The sequence below is a fragment of the Psittacula echo genome, assembly GCF_963264785.1.
Source record: "Psittacula echo genome assembly, chromosome: 9".
Lineage (NCBI taxonomy): Eukaryota > Metazoa > Chordata > Aves > Psittaciformes > Psittacidae > Psittacula > Psittacula echo.
The window spans coordinates 19,957,939-19,970,627 of NC_137745.1; the positions used below are offsets into that span (position 1 = coordinate 19,957,939).

At 47.7% G+C, this 12,689-nt stretch overlaps 1 protein-coding gene across 2 annotated transcripts in view; it reads left to right on the forward strand.

Moving 5' to 3' along the window:
- The window catches only part of DAG1 (dystroglycan 1), a 52,340-nt gene that overhangs the window by 15,303 nt on the left and 24,348 nt on the right, over nt 1-12,689 (forward strand). Inside the window, exon 1 of one of the 2 annotated variants that reach the window (XM_080625648.1) lies at nt 3,663-3,798. The exons of the other annotated variant lie outside the window; for it this stretch is intronic. The gene's annotated coding sequence lies outside the window, so the exon portion shown is untranslated. Of the gene's footprint in view, nt 1-3,662; nt 3,799-12,689 lie in introns of those variants that run through there. 2 annotated transcript variants of the gene reach the window in all.

The following is a 12,689-nucleotide window of genomic DNA, read 5'->3' on the forward strand; positions in this document are numbered from 1 at the left end:
GGCTCGGAGTGTCTGGTCTGTTCTCCAAAGAAAACACATGCTTGGCGACAGCTATGCATTCTTTGGATTAAGCAGGCTTGGATTTATTTGTGAATATTAATATTTGTGTACTGTAAAGCACTGGTGGAAATCTGTGCTCTGTGAACGCTAAGCTGTATTTTGTTGGTATCTCTGGTGCACAAGAATTCATATTCCTGATGGAATGGGGGCTTGGAGTGGCAGAGCTGGGGTGCAGGATCTGCCTTTAGCTGTACCCTTCTGTTTGCTGGTCTTTTGGACCTTCCAAAACCACAGCTGTCTGCGTTTTCCTGTTTTCCCTGATATATAACCCTTTGCAGAGAGTTATATATCGCTGTGAATGCAGCATGTTGAAGAAGCATCTGGGTCTAGACCTGGTTGCAGGCAGGGTACCCAGGTTAGGATGCAGAATGATCTGTTTTCCCCCTGCACACTGCTTTGCCGTGCCTTCAGAGAAGAGCCTTTGGGAAGCTTTGGCATGTCCATGGTATAGTTGGCTTGTTATGTGCAGCCCTTGTTTTCTGGCAGCCTCGTGTTCTGCTCAGATGGAGCTCCCAGGAATTGCTGCCAGTTGTATGTACTGTGTCTTTGTCACTAACAAAAATACCTAGTTCTGGAGAGTTACTTTGCATGCAGGATTACTGGTGTGTTTTCTTTTGCTTATTGGCCTGTAAAAAGGAAAAAAAGCCCCTAGATTTGAAAATAAACCGACTGTTGTTGGGTTGTGAATAAAGATGTGTTAATCCACAGGGCTTGATGTATCAGTAGAGACCTAATGTTATAACACAGAATACAAGTGTACAGAAGAGCACCTGAAAACCCCCCAAAGATGATCCTATGTTATACCCAAGGTAACACAGAACAGTTCAAAAATTGGCAGCAAATTTGGCTGGCAGCCTGTAGGTCTAAACTTTGAAGCATTGCACTGCACTTGACTAATAAGTCTTGAAACTAAGCGACTTAAAATATTTATAGAAAATATACTCAGGGACTGGAATGCAGCTATACTGATGCTTAAAATATCCCTGGAAAAGTTGTATGGCCTGGTCAGTGTTCATTTCCCAAACTCTATTTTCATCTCTTCCAAACATTTCCATAGGTCTTTTGGGCAGCTTCTTCCCTGGCGTGCTGCATCCTTAAGCTGGTGCTGGCAGGCTGTGAGAGCCAATGTGCCTGAGTCCTCAAGCAGGGTGCTGGGGGGCTGCCTGGGGCCTGAGAGCTCCTTCCCAGCTGGCATGGGTCCCTTATCCTGGGACAGGTGCCGCTGCGGACTTGCTCTTCGTGTTGCCAGAGGAATTCAGCCCCTTGGCCAAAGCACTCACTCCTCCTTTCCCAGGATGAGCAGCCTCTGTCTGCTGGTAAAACAGCCCTTCTCAGGCACTTGCTGCCAGGGCTCTCCTCCCACTGCTCAGGGTGACCTTGGGGAACAAGCATCCCACCACACACCCATCCTTCTTGTGCACCCTGAGCAGATCTGAGATAGAAGCTCTTCCCTGTGAGGTTGCTGAGGCACTGGCACAGGGTGCCCAGAGAAGCTGTGGCTGCCCCATCCCTGGCAGTGTTCAAGGCCAGGTTGGACACAGGGGCTTGGAGCAACCTGCTCTAGTGGAAGGTGTCCCTGCCATTCCAACTGAATGAGCTTTAAGGTCCCTTTCAACCCAAACCAGTCTATGTTTTCCTGTGCTGGCTTCACCCTGGCTTTTCCATCCTCCTGGTTTCCTCAAAACTGGGGACCTGTCATTTGTAAAAATGTACCTACTTTTTATCAACAGAATATCCTCTTGAGGAAGAGGAAGCCAGAGGGGTTGGTCAAGAGTGTCTATAACCACCTTATCTCTTGCAGCTTCCAGACCTGGAAGGAGTTGAGATCAGTGTGTTTGTTGCTCCCGCAGAGCAAACAGCCTTGGAAGGACTTTGGCTGTCTTTCCGAGGCTGTTGTATCATTTGCTTTCTGGGACAAAGTCTACTTAAACATCTGGATTGCATTGGGAATTTTAGGGGGAACATAAATTATTAGCTTGCTCTGAATGGAAAATGATTGCTTCACGAGTGTGCTTTCACCAGCTCACTACTGCATAGGGTAAATCCACATTTTCCTGCTTCGGAAGGAGAAACTCCAACTGCGGAGGCTGTTTGCCGTGTCTTGGGAACGGGGGCCTGAGCAGACCTTTCCTGACCTTCTGGGGCGTTGAAAACATGCTCATTTTATGGGCAGTTAATTTATAGAAAGTTCCTGTTTAAATTTCCTCCAAGAGCTGTAAAACCGGAGGACAGCTGCACCCATTAGCCAGCTAATCAAATGCTGCTCACACCTGGCTTGCCCTCCCTTCCCCTCACCACAGCTAACTTCTGGTTCCTTGGACACAGTGAGTGTGGCAGCTTGGGGAAGTACCTTCAGGAACTGGTTGGGAAGCTGCTCTGCAGAGGGGTGTAGCCAGCTGTGCCCATGGAGCGTTTGGGGTCCTGCTTGCCAAGCCGCAGCTCTCAGTGCTGGGCTGTTCCCCAGGAGCATCCAGGATAAGTCCAATTTTATATGGCATTCACCCTGGTTTGTAAAGGCACCGCTCCCTATCTTGCCTGTCGAAGGAAATAACCACTGCGGTCTGAAACTGCAGTTCAGTTTCATGGGGAAAGCTGCATTTACTTCCTGCTGCCTTCTCCCTCCTTCCCAAAGCAAAAACTCATAGACTTGTTTGCAGTTGTGTGTGTGTTCATCTTTTAGTGAAAGGAAATCACTTTTAGATGGGTGCTGGGGCACTTGGACTCCAGAAACCCAGCTTTGCCTTGTCTCCCTGCAGCAACCAGCCTGATAGGATTTCAGCATGAGTGTGTGCTGTAATAAACTTGATCCTAATAGCTAATTTTGATCTTTGATAATTTGACAGAGAGGTTGGGATCTTAAAGACACTGAGCTCTTGACAGCGCCTCAGAGCTGGTTTTTCTTCTTCTGACAGCACAGAGGCTTACGTTCATAAAATCATAGAATCCCAGACTGGTTTGGGTTGAAAGGGACCTTAAAGCTCATCCAGTTCCAGTCCTCTGCCAGGGACAGGAACACCTTCCACTAGAGCAGCTTGCTCCAAGCCCCTGTGTCCAACCTGGCCTTGAACACTGCCAGGGATGGGGCAGCCACAGCTTCTCTGGGCACCCTGTGCCAGTGCCTCAGCAACCTCACAGGGAAGAGTTTCTGCCTAAGAGCTCATCTCAGTCTCCCCTCTGGCAGGTTAAAGCCATTCCCCTTATCCTGTCCCTACAGGCCCTTGTCCAAAGCCCTTCTCCAGGTTTCTCGTAACCCCTTTAGGCCCTGAAGCTGCTCTAAGGTCTCCTCTTAAGTAGCCTTCTCTTCTCTAGGCTGAACAAGCCCAGCTCTCTCAGCCTGGCTCCAGAGCAGAGCTGCTCCAGCCTTCTGCTCAGAGGCTCCACTATAATTGTGCTATTTTCCTTCACCTTCTTGCTGTGTTAAAACTAAGGAGGGACCTCCAGCCCATGTGCAGGGCTGAAGACCAGAACGGAACTCCAGCTCCTTCTTTCCCAGGACTGTCTGTCACTGGTGTGAGCAGCTGTCCTGCAGCTCTCCCGGCTGTTTGTGCTCATCAGCCCTCTGCTGTGGGAAAAGCAGTGAAGCCTTCACCCTGCTGGAGAGGCTGGTGTGTGTTCACCCTTATCTCCCTTTTGTTCTAGGGGTGGTTGACCAGTACAGAAAATGACTTTGGCATGCATGGCTGGAGGCTACAGAGATTTTCTGGAGCCCCTACTTTATCTGCAAGGAATTTAATAGAGGTATGATGGCAGTAATGAGCAAAGGGGAGTGCTTAACACCCATTACAAGTTTCTGAATCTTCTAGGGCTGCTGGAATAACCCCCTGCAGCAGGTTCCCTGATGTGATGCAAGAAAAACTGGTGTGCTTGGGGCCTGAAATCTCTTCATTTTGTTTAAGCTGGGGCCTGTTTCACTGCCTTTAAATCTCCTCTGCAGCAGTTGATAAGCGGCGGGTCCCTTCTCAGGGAGAAAATGCTGCAGAAAGAAATGCCAGGAATGTGAACAGCAGGTGGGGACTGGCAGATGTACTTATCAATCATGACAGGCTGACGAGTGGTTTATTCCTCTAAAGAGCTACTGTTTGCCTCTGGCTCCGTTTGTGTGTCCCCTCTCCAACCCCCTCCAGCCTCTACCGAGGTTCAAGATAAGAGCAGTGTAGTTTTCCCATCTTTTTCCTGCATCATGGCATGCTCTGTGCAGGACTCCCTGCTCCAGGCACCCAGGAGGAGCGTGGGGTGAAGGCAGACCCTCGAGGTCACCTGCTGGAAGGGTCACAGCAGCATACCTAGTAAATAACGTTACATCTTGAGGATGGGCTCTGGGCAATCTGGCTTCCACGTTGCCCAAATAGAAGGCAGACTCGATTAGTTAATTGAATTTGATGCACTGCTGCTTTTCAAAACACGACTTCGAATCTCAGAGGAGCCTGGAATTATTTCTGTAGACAAAACCCTGTTTTAAGGTGGCAATACTTGGAGGAGATCACCTGCATTGACAAGTGTGTGAGAAGACTGCAGCTCTGGAGTGCAGAACTGCACCTATAGAAAGGGGAGCAGGACCTTCTGGTCGTGGGGGGGTTGTGGTCTGAAGGGATTCAGCCCTGGTGAGAGTACTTCTTAAACTTGTCTTGATGAGGCTGCTCTGGATTTTTGAGCACCTTGCTCTTCATATGGAGATGCCTTTTTGTAGCAGGACAACTTGATTTACATGAAATAACAGGCTGAATGGTGAAAAGCCTTTATCGGTTGATCTCCAGGGTATGTTACAAGCAGAGCAAACCTGCTGTCACAAGTGACATTATGGATGCTTTTCCCAGCCTCTAAACTTTCATTCCAGCTGATGAGCTTGTGTCGGAGCATGAGTTATCCCAGTGCTTCAGATCCACTCCTGTTCTGTGTGCTGGGGCTTGCAATACCCACAATAAGCTATAGACTTGTAGGTGATGTGGTTAGACCTCTCCTTCAATGATTTGTGGGGTGTTTTGCTAGGCTACTTCAGCTGGTCTGGAAAGTGCTGTTGCCTGCAGTTCCTCGGGGCACCCATCTCCAGTGATTTGCTTTCATAAATACACTGCTGATGTAGATAGCTGGTATCTTTAAAAAAAATAAATAAAATGCAGGCATGAGTCCTCTTATCAGTTTTTCTTCAGATTGTTTCTTGGTTTTGTATAAAAGCAGTGGAAGAAAGAAATAGCTTTCTCAAGGAAGAAAAGCAGTGAGCATGACGGAGCAGGCAGCACTATGGCACTGAGAAAAGGTCTTGGGAACATAACTTTTTGCAGCAGCAAAATGATACTTTCCAACTCTGCTCAGACAGACAAACAGTGCATTGGGAGGTGCCTCCTTCAGGTTTTAACAGTTTTAATATAGTCTAGATTCTGTAGTCAAGAAGGTACCAGTTTTAGGAGGAGTGATGCTAATCACAGTTCCATTGTGCTGCCACCTAAGTGCATTTTGCGTGCCCCCTCGATCATGGACCGGTTGGAGGCCAGCATCCTGAGGAGGCACCTCTTCAGTCTCCTTGCCTCATGGCTGGAAGTGAGTCAGCCCGTGAGTAATGTTCCCATGGAGCTGCCTTCAGGGGGGATTGTCCATCGGAGGCTGGGATGGAGCAGGGCGTAGCATAGGGAGCACGCACGTCCAGATGCTGTAAACCCCTTAGCGCATTCCGAAGGAGTTGCCTCCCAGTTGAAGTGATTTGGCCAGAGCTCACTCTTGCAGGACTTCCCGAACTCATTCCCATTTGGAGTGGATTGTTTGTCACTGGGGGTGGGGTAGCTTGCTTTAGCTGTTGTGGTAGCTCTTCCTTGTCGGGCCTGTGTGGAGGAGCAGTGAGTGTCTTGGCCACACCAGTTGCAGTGACACCGCTGTTGCAGAGAAGAGACTGACTGACGGTGGAGCTGCATTTAACTCTTGAACTTAATTGCTCGAACTGGAATTTCCCATGCTGTGTCCCTGCCTCAGGCTTTGTTTGGGGTTTTCATCAAAAGCAGTACGTGTTTCCGAGAGTTAAAGGATAAAAAAACCAACCAAGGCAGCTTTAGGTTGTCAGCATTTAAGACACCAAACAGGACCTAACTGCCTGCATTGAGAGGTACTTGGCCTGGCACAATGGAAGGTTAGCAGCATGGATGTGCCATCTCCTCTCCAGCAAAAATGCCCTCTATCTCATGTATCTTATCAGGTTACAGGCGTCTGAAAGGCTCCCAGTTCACCAGTGCTTTATGGACTTGATCTGCCCAGTTAAGGTTTGCAACGATCTTGTCCAGGGCCTTTTCCAGCCCAGCCCGAGGGGCCGAATCACTGCTGAGGGTGGGAGGGAAGAAGGGAGGTGCTGCCACTGGCCACCACAGCCCTGGAGCAGGATCCTGCCCTGTCTCTCCTGGGCTGCTTGCTGACAGCCATGGGTGAGTGAAAGGCTTGCCTGTCTCAGAGGGAGAGAGAACAAGGAGATGGAATAAGGGTGAAGAATAGGAGTGAATTGTGGTGGTTCCTGTGACCAGCTCATGGACATCCTTAATTCTCAGGTATTCTGACTTTTTTAAACTCACTTTGTAACCTTGATGTTTTGGGAATTGTCTCTGTTACCTTAGAGCAACATCATGTGCTGTTGGGAGAGTGGGGGGGTTAGGCTCAGCCTAATGAGCAAACCTTCCAGCTGGCATAGGGTTTTGAAGAATAACTGAGAGGCAGCCTGTCTCCTGCAGCTGCCCTGCGGTGGGAGGCACCAGGCATCTCTGAAAGCTTGTTTTTTCCCTGTTTTTTTTGTGGAAGGTGCTTCAGTTCTGTAATATAGTTTTGCTTGCTCTGGGCTTTGCTGCAATAGGGTAGCAAAGGCCTTTGGGAGGACACCACTGAATTCATGGTTATATTTGAGAAGTCCCAAAACTGCATCATTCTTGAACATTACAGTGATTTTTCTCCCCACAGCTGCTGACCAGCTGTTGTAGCTGTTGTCATACATGACTTTGGGAAGTGCCAGGTACAGAACTGCCGGGAGAGCCTAGCCTCTTCAGCAGAAAGGGCTGCAGATGCAGCAAAGCTGCACTAGAGACGTTGTCTGAGCTGGAAGAAAATGTTTCCTCTGGGGAGACTGGCAAAAGGGTCCTGTCCATCTGCTACTTTAAAAACAGCTAACTGCTTTACGTGAAACACCTTCACGGAGGGAGTGTCCTCTCCTGTCCAGTGTGCAGCCAGTGAGGGTGGTGATGCTGTGGCGCAGACAGGGCGTTGATCATCAGAAACTGCTAAGTGAGTGCTTGGTCACTCTAACTAGTAAGCCAGCTTATTTTTGGCACGGTGTCTCTGCTTTATAAGGGATGGACTGAGCTGCTAAACCACATTTTCCCCCGACAGCCTGTTATTAAGTTCAGAAGAGGCTCAAGTGCCAATCCAGAGCTGCTCTCCCGAGATGGAGCTGGAGGCTGAGCCTGGCTGCAGTGTAACTGTGGTTTTAGTTTAAAACTTTAAGCCTAGCCCCTCCAGGTGAGGAAATGATGACGGCTGTGACCAGGCTTTGTAACGGGCTCTGCTGAATGACTTGGAAGTCACCTGCGTACATGTGGACCCTTCTGCGTGCTGTACAATGTGCAGCCAGGTCTCAGCTGAGACCTTAAGGTTGTTTCTGGATTCAAAGTCTTAGTGACAGTAAGCCAAGGAAATACTATGTAACTACTGAAGTAAAACAACATAAGCAAAGCAAAGCTTTGGTGCACATAATTGGGTACCTAATTGCTGCGCTTGCCACCTGGGGATTGGAATTGCTCTCCCGTTCTGGAGGCTGAATGGGACATACTGTGATAAGCAGTTTAATTGTTTCCTCACATCTGCAGCAGCACTGTGAAGTGAAGGCAAGCTGAACAACACACCTTCAGAGCTTAACGGCCTCTCTGCAACTCCAAGGCTGCGTTTTTCCTGTGGTGCTTGAGCATCTCTCTTAATACAGCCCGTATGCTCTTGCTCAACTGTTTATGTTCTCCTATGCCATTTGATAGCAATGAACCATCAGGTTTTTCTGAGAAGTGTTTCAGATTTACTTGTATCTAAGAACAGCCTGTGTGAGCAGCAAGGAGTGTCCAGTGGGTGCTAGTAATGCAATGACCTCTTAAAACTAATTACTGGTATTTGGGCATCACGCTGTTAATGAAGAACAGGCAATGCTGAGCAGAAATCAAAGCAAGAGTGACTTGGGGGGGTAGACTGAGAAGAAAACACTTGGAGTGATTAAGGACAGATGTATTTTTCTGCTGTTACAGGCTCTAGATGCTCTCAGGAACACTTAGGACTTTTACAGGCTGTTGTTGAGTTAGGAAATGGGGTTATCCTCATTTCTCTCCTGGGGTCAGCACAGACTGTGCCTAGGGCTGGGTTCTGCTCTGTTCTGGGTGCCTTGAGGGAGAGAAAATGGCTCTATGGGAGTAGAGCTTGAAGTAATGAAAGTATGGGCATAGAGGCACTGCTGTTGCAAAGGATTATGAAGTCTTGAGTATGCCAAACTTGGCTAAGAAATACAGACACAAAGGGGACAGTGGTTTTTGGGTGTCCAAAGCACATGTAGCGAGCAAGAAGAGATGATGCTTGGATCAGAGAGGCTTGAACTGATTTAATTTTCCTTCTTGCCTCAGAATGGCATCCAGTTGTTTTGCTGCCTCATACATAGGAGCTGTAATGACTTTGTCCCCATTCCTGGGATTCTTGTAGAGGGAGTAGGTAGCCATCATCACATGCTCTGCCATGTTACTCTGCACTGGGAAAGAAGTCAGTACAGGATCTGACCCATCTTCTTAGTTCATTTTTTTAACTCTTTACAACTTAAATTCATGTTTTAATCTGCTCACTTGAGCAGGAGGATGGTAAGCATTACCATCTTCCATGTCCATGTGCAGCTCTGAGTCCATGCTGCTGTCTCTTCACCACCCGGACTGTCACCAGGGAAGCAGTGGGAAACAAAGTCAGTGTGCTGGGAATGCAGGGTGCAGTCCTTCTATGTAAAACTGCAATGGCAAGTGAAAACAGGGATGCAGCCTGCGCTCACCCTGTTGGAAATAAGCTGTAATTTGGGGGAGTGGTGTTCCTCTCAAAAACATGCAGGTCTTGTTTTCAACCCCTCTGACCACTACAAGGCAGATTTCCTGTGAGGAAGGTAGAAATCGCTGGATTTTTGTGCTGTGGCACATCCTTTGGACCATTTTTTTAGGACTGATACCAGATGCCATGTCAGCTAGTTAACTGTCACAGATGTGTTACACTACGTGAGTACTGTGGCTGCTTATGGAAGAAATCCATCAGTTTTCCTTGTCTTGTCCTTGCTGTCTCCCTGCCTCTCCTTTTTCCTATGGGCACTCTGCCCTTATCCAGTTTGTCCTTGGGTCCCAGTTTTAAATAACTGTCTGGTGCCTGAACAGGCCAGTTTGATCCTATTTTTAAGTCCTTTGGACTTTCTTGTTTGTAGAATTTGGGTACTGGGAATGACAGGATGTTTGCATTTGGCATTGCTGCAGGGGGATTGCTTGGAGCAATCTTTGAAGCTTCTTTAGCAGTGCTATGCTGCTTGCAGAGGGACCATGTTACCCTGCAATGTATTTAGTCCATCGTGCTGGCTTTGTGTGTGGCAGGGTTGATTCTCTGGCCCTTTTTGGCCAGACCCTTAATGCACCGTTCCTGATGTAAGCAGTGAGCACTGTGACTGAATGTGTCTTGTATCCATGTGGATGGGGCAGAATGCTTTTGTTTAAAAAAGCCTAAATCCCACTGATACGCCTTCCAGTGTGAAGTAGTTTGGTCTCTCCTTGAAATAATTCAACTTGTCTCTTGGTTTCTCCATACCAGAGCAGGGTGGGGAGAAAAGCTGGAGCTGTTTCTGCATTGGTGGACTTGTGGTGAGCAGCTCCAGCCTTCGGGCTCCTGTGGCTGAAGCCGCTCAGGCCGTGGTCAAAACCAGATGAGGGATATTTTTAAATTACGTAGTACAGGTAAGCAAGGTAATTTAGCTGACAGATAACACAGTGAAATTAATGCTGCAGGAATGTGGTGTGGATTCTGTCACTGTCTTGTCTTTTTTAAGGTGCTTGTCCTTGCTTTTTCATTTAAATCAATCTTCTTGCACAAGAGCAGCTGGGAAGCAGATGGACCTGTGAAGCCGCTCACTGTCCTTCTGCCTCAGTAAGCTTGTGCCATCAATGATCTTTGTTGCACTTAACTGTGTGATCAAAAGCTGAGGCCAGAGATTATTGTGAGGAGCAGTTCTGCTGAAGCAGTCCAGCCCTTGCCCCCTGGTCTCTAGGAAGAGGGGAAGGCACCTATAAAAATGTGTACCTGCAGGAAGAGCCTGTCTCTCTGATGGTTTCTGGTGACTCCTGAATTTCTGTGGGTTTAAAGGAATGTGCTGCCCAGCTGGAAGCTGCGGATCTTTGAGGAGTTAATTCCCCCTCCAGAAGCTTTCTCTGCCTCTGTGGCTTGGGAGCAGTGCTGCTGCATTCTGCAGCTTTCCCATTTTATGCTTGATGGTTAAAGTTGGATCATTTATATCTCATTCTGCCAAGAAGCATTTAGAATAGTTTTCATGAGAAACATCAGAAGTTGCAGGTCCATGGCTGAAGCCCTGGCTGCTTTGCATAAATCACTGGGTGGTAAACAGATTTAAATGAAGAACTGTGGCAGTCTTGCTAGCTGAGTAATAAATAAGGGCTGAGCAACTCCATAAAGTTGAATCTTAATGCCTTGGCTTGGAGTTGTAGGGTGGGGTGGTAAAGCCGATGGAACAGCGGGATGTTTCTAAACAGAATGTGTCTGCCCTTAGTTACGCTGCCACAAAGGATATAAATGATGCTGCATACGTAACTGAAGTGCTGAAAATGGCTTTTTGTTGGTGTTGCTTGCCTTGTTTTGTACATCCACTTCATGTCAGCCGTTTGTGCTTTACTCCCCTTTGGTAGGAGCAGCAGATCTTGTGCCTGGCAGTCAGGTCCCTGGCAGGCAGGGAAGAATGCCTGATCCTTGCCTTCCAGTCCTGAGCTTAGTGACATCAACCTGTAGGAAGTTATGGTGCTTAAACACTTTCAAGGACTTGCTCGAAATATTTCATTATCTGAGGAATTTTGTGGAATTCCCAGAAGGTGATTATAAACCCTTGGAATGCAGCCACCTCTCCACAAAAGACTGCAGCCAAACAGCATTTTGAGGTGACTCTTTGGGTACAAAACCTCCATCAAGTTTTCCTTATTTTCAGACCTGTTTTTAGTGCCTGCAGCCTTTGGGCTGTTTTGTTCCTCGCGCTGGAGGAACTCCTGCCCAAACTGCCTGCTCTGGGTGCTCCTGCAGTTCCCTGCCTGTTTCAGAACCATTAGCAAAGCTGATGCTTGCCTGGTGGCTGCTGTACTGGCATATCCCAGGAGAGCCTGAATGCTGTTTTCGGTGCTGTGCTGGTGATGGGAAAAGGTCAAACATGGGTGAGTGTCCTGTCACAAGCCCTCTGGCCAGGCTCAGGTGTTCTGCCAGAGCTGGAGCCTCGGAAGGCTTTCCTGCAGAAGAGGATTTGGAATTATGATCAGGTTTCTTAAGAAGGTGATTTTCAGGACTGTCCTTCACCCTTCTAAGCTTCTACTTGTTAATTTGACAGAAAGAGCTCTGTACCTTTGTTACTCAGTAAAAAAAATAGAGTAGGTGGGAGAGTTTTGGCTAGAAGGACGTGCCAAATCTCACCGCACTCCTCTGTGTGACCTGTACAACGTGCTTGGAAAGCCAGACCATGGCAGAAACTTCAGTAAGATTTCCTGCCTTGCTAGAAATGAGAGTTCATCCCTCTGTGTCTTTCTCTTTTTGTGTGTACTCTTTAGTTCTTAATAAGACGAAATGTCCAGTGGAAGCGCCCTCTGCAATTAGGATATTCATAGTTTCTCTTCCATGTTGTTTCTCTGAAGGCTCAATAAGAGTTTTTGTGCAGCCTTTAATTCCATTAAGAAATCAAGCAAGAGATGCAAACCTTTTTAGCCTCATCAGTTTCAGTGTTCCTGACTACTACATCTGAAGAGAACATCTACATAGTACAGCAGAGCAGCTTAGGGAAGAAGTATTTTTCCAGGCTTCAGCTGAGATTTCAAGTGCTGCTGGATGATTTTGTCCCTTTGGAGCGTGGGGTGAAGGAAAGACTGTGCTTGCCTGTCCATGATGATGCTTTGGTTTAAACCCTTTTCCGAAGCAGCATCTTTGATAGAAACCAGCTTTCCAGCCGGGTGACTTCTATCAAAGGTCGTTAGCTGGTGTGAATTAGACTTGAAACAGCTGGTGGATGGTGAACGATACCAGGGGACAGGACACACAGGTGACTGTCACACCAGCTGCTCTTGCACGTGTCCTCTGGCACTAGCTGGGGAACGAACTACCCGCTGAGGAATACAAGATTGGGCTCTAATGCCTCGTAGGCTTTGCATTTAAGAAGTCTTGTATCTTGCTTCTTGGTTTTGTGTTTTCTTGTCAGATGCCTCAACTGTACTTTCTGGTTAGGGCTGCCAAGGGGTCCTCTAGATATCTTGTTAGACTGCCCTATAAACACAGTGTATTTTGCTATTTTAGAAGTCATCCTTTGTGCCTTTCATAGATGGGATGGCTGAGAGACAGTCTGGGCTCATCTTTTT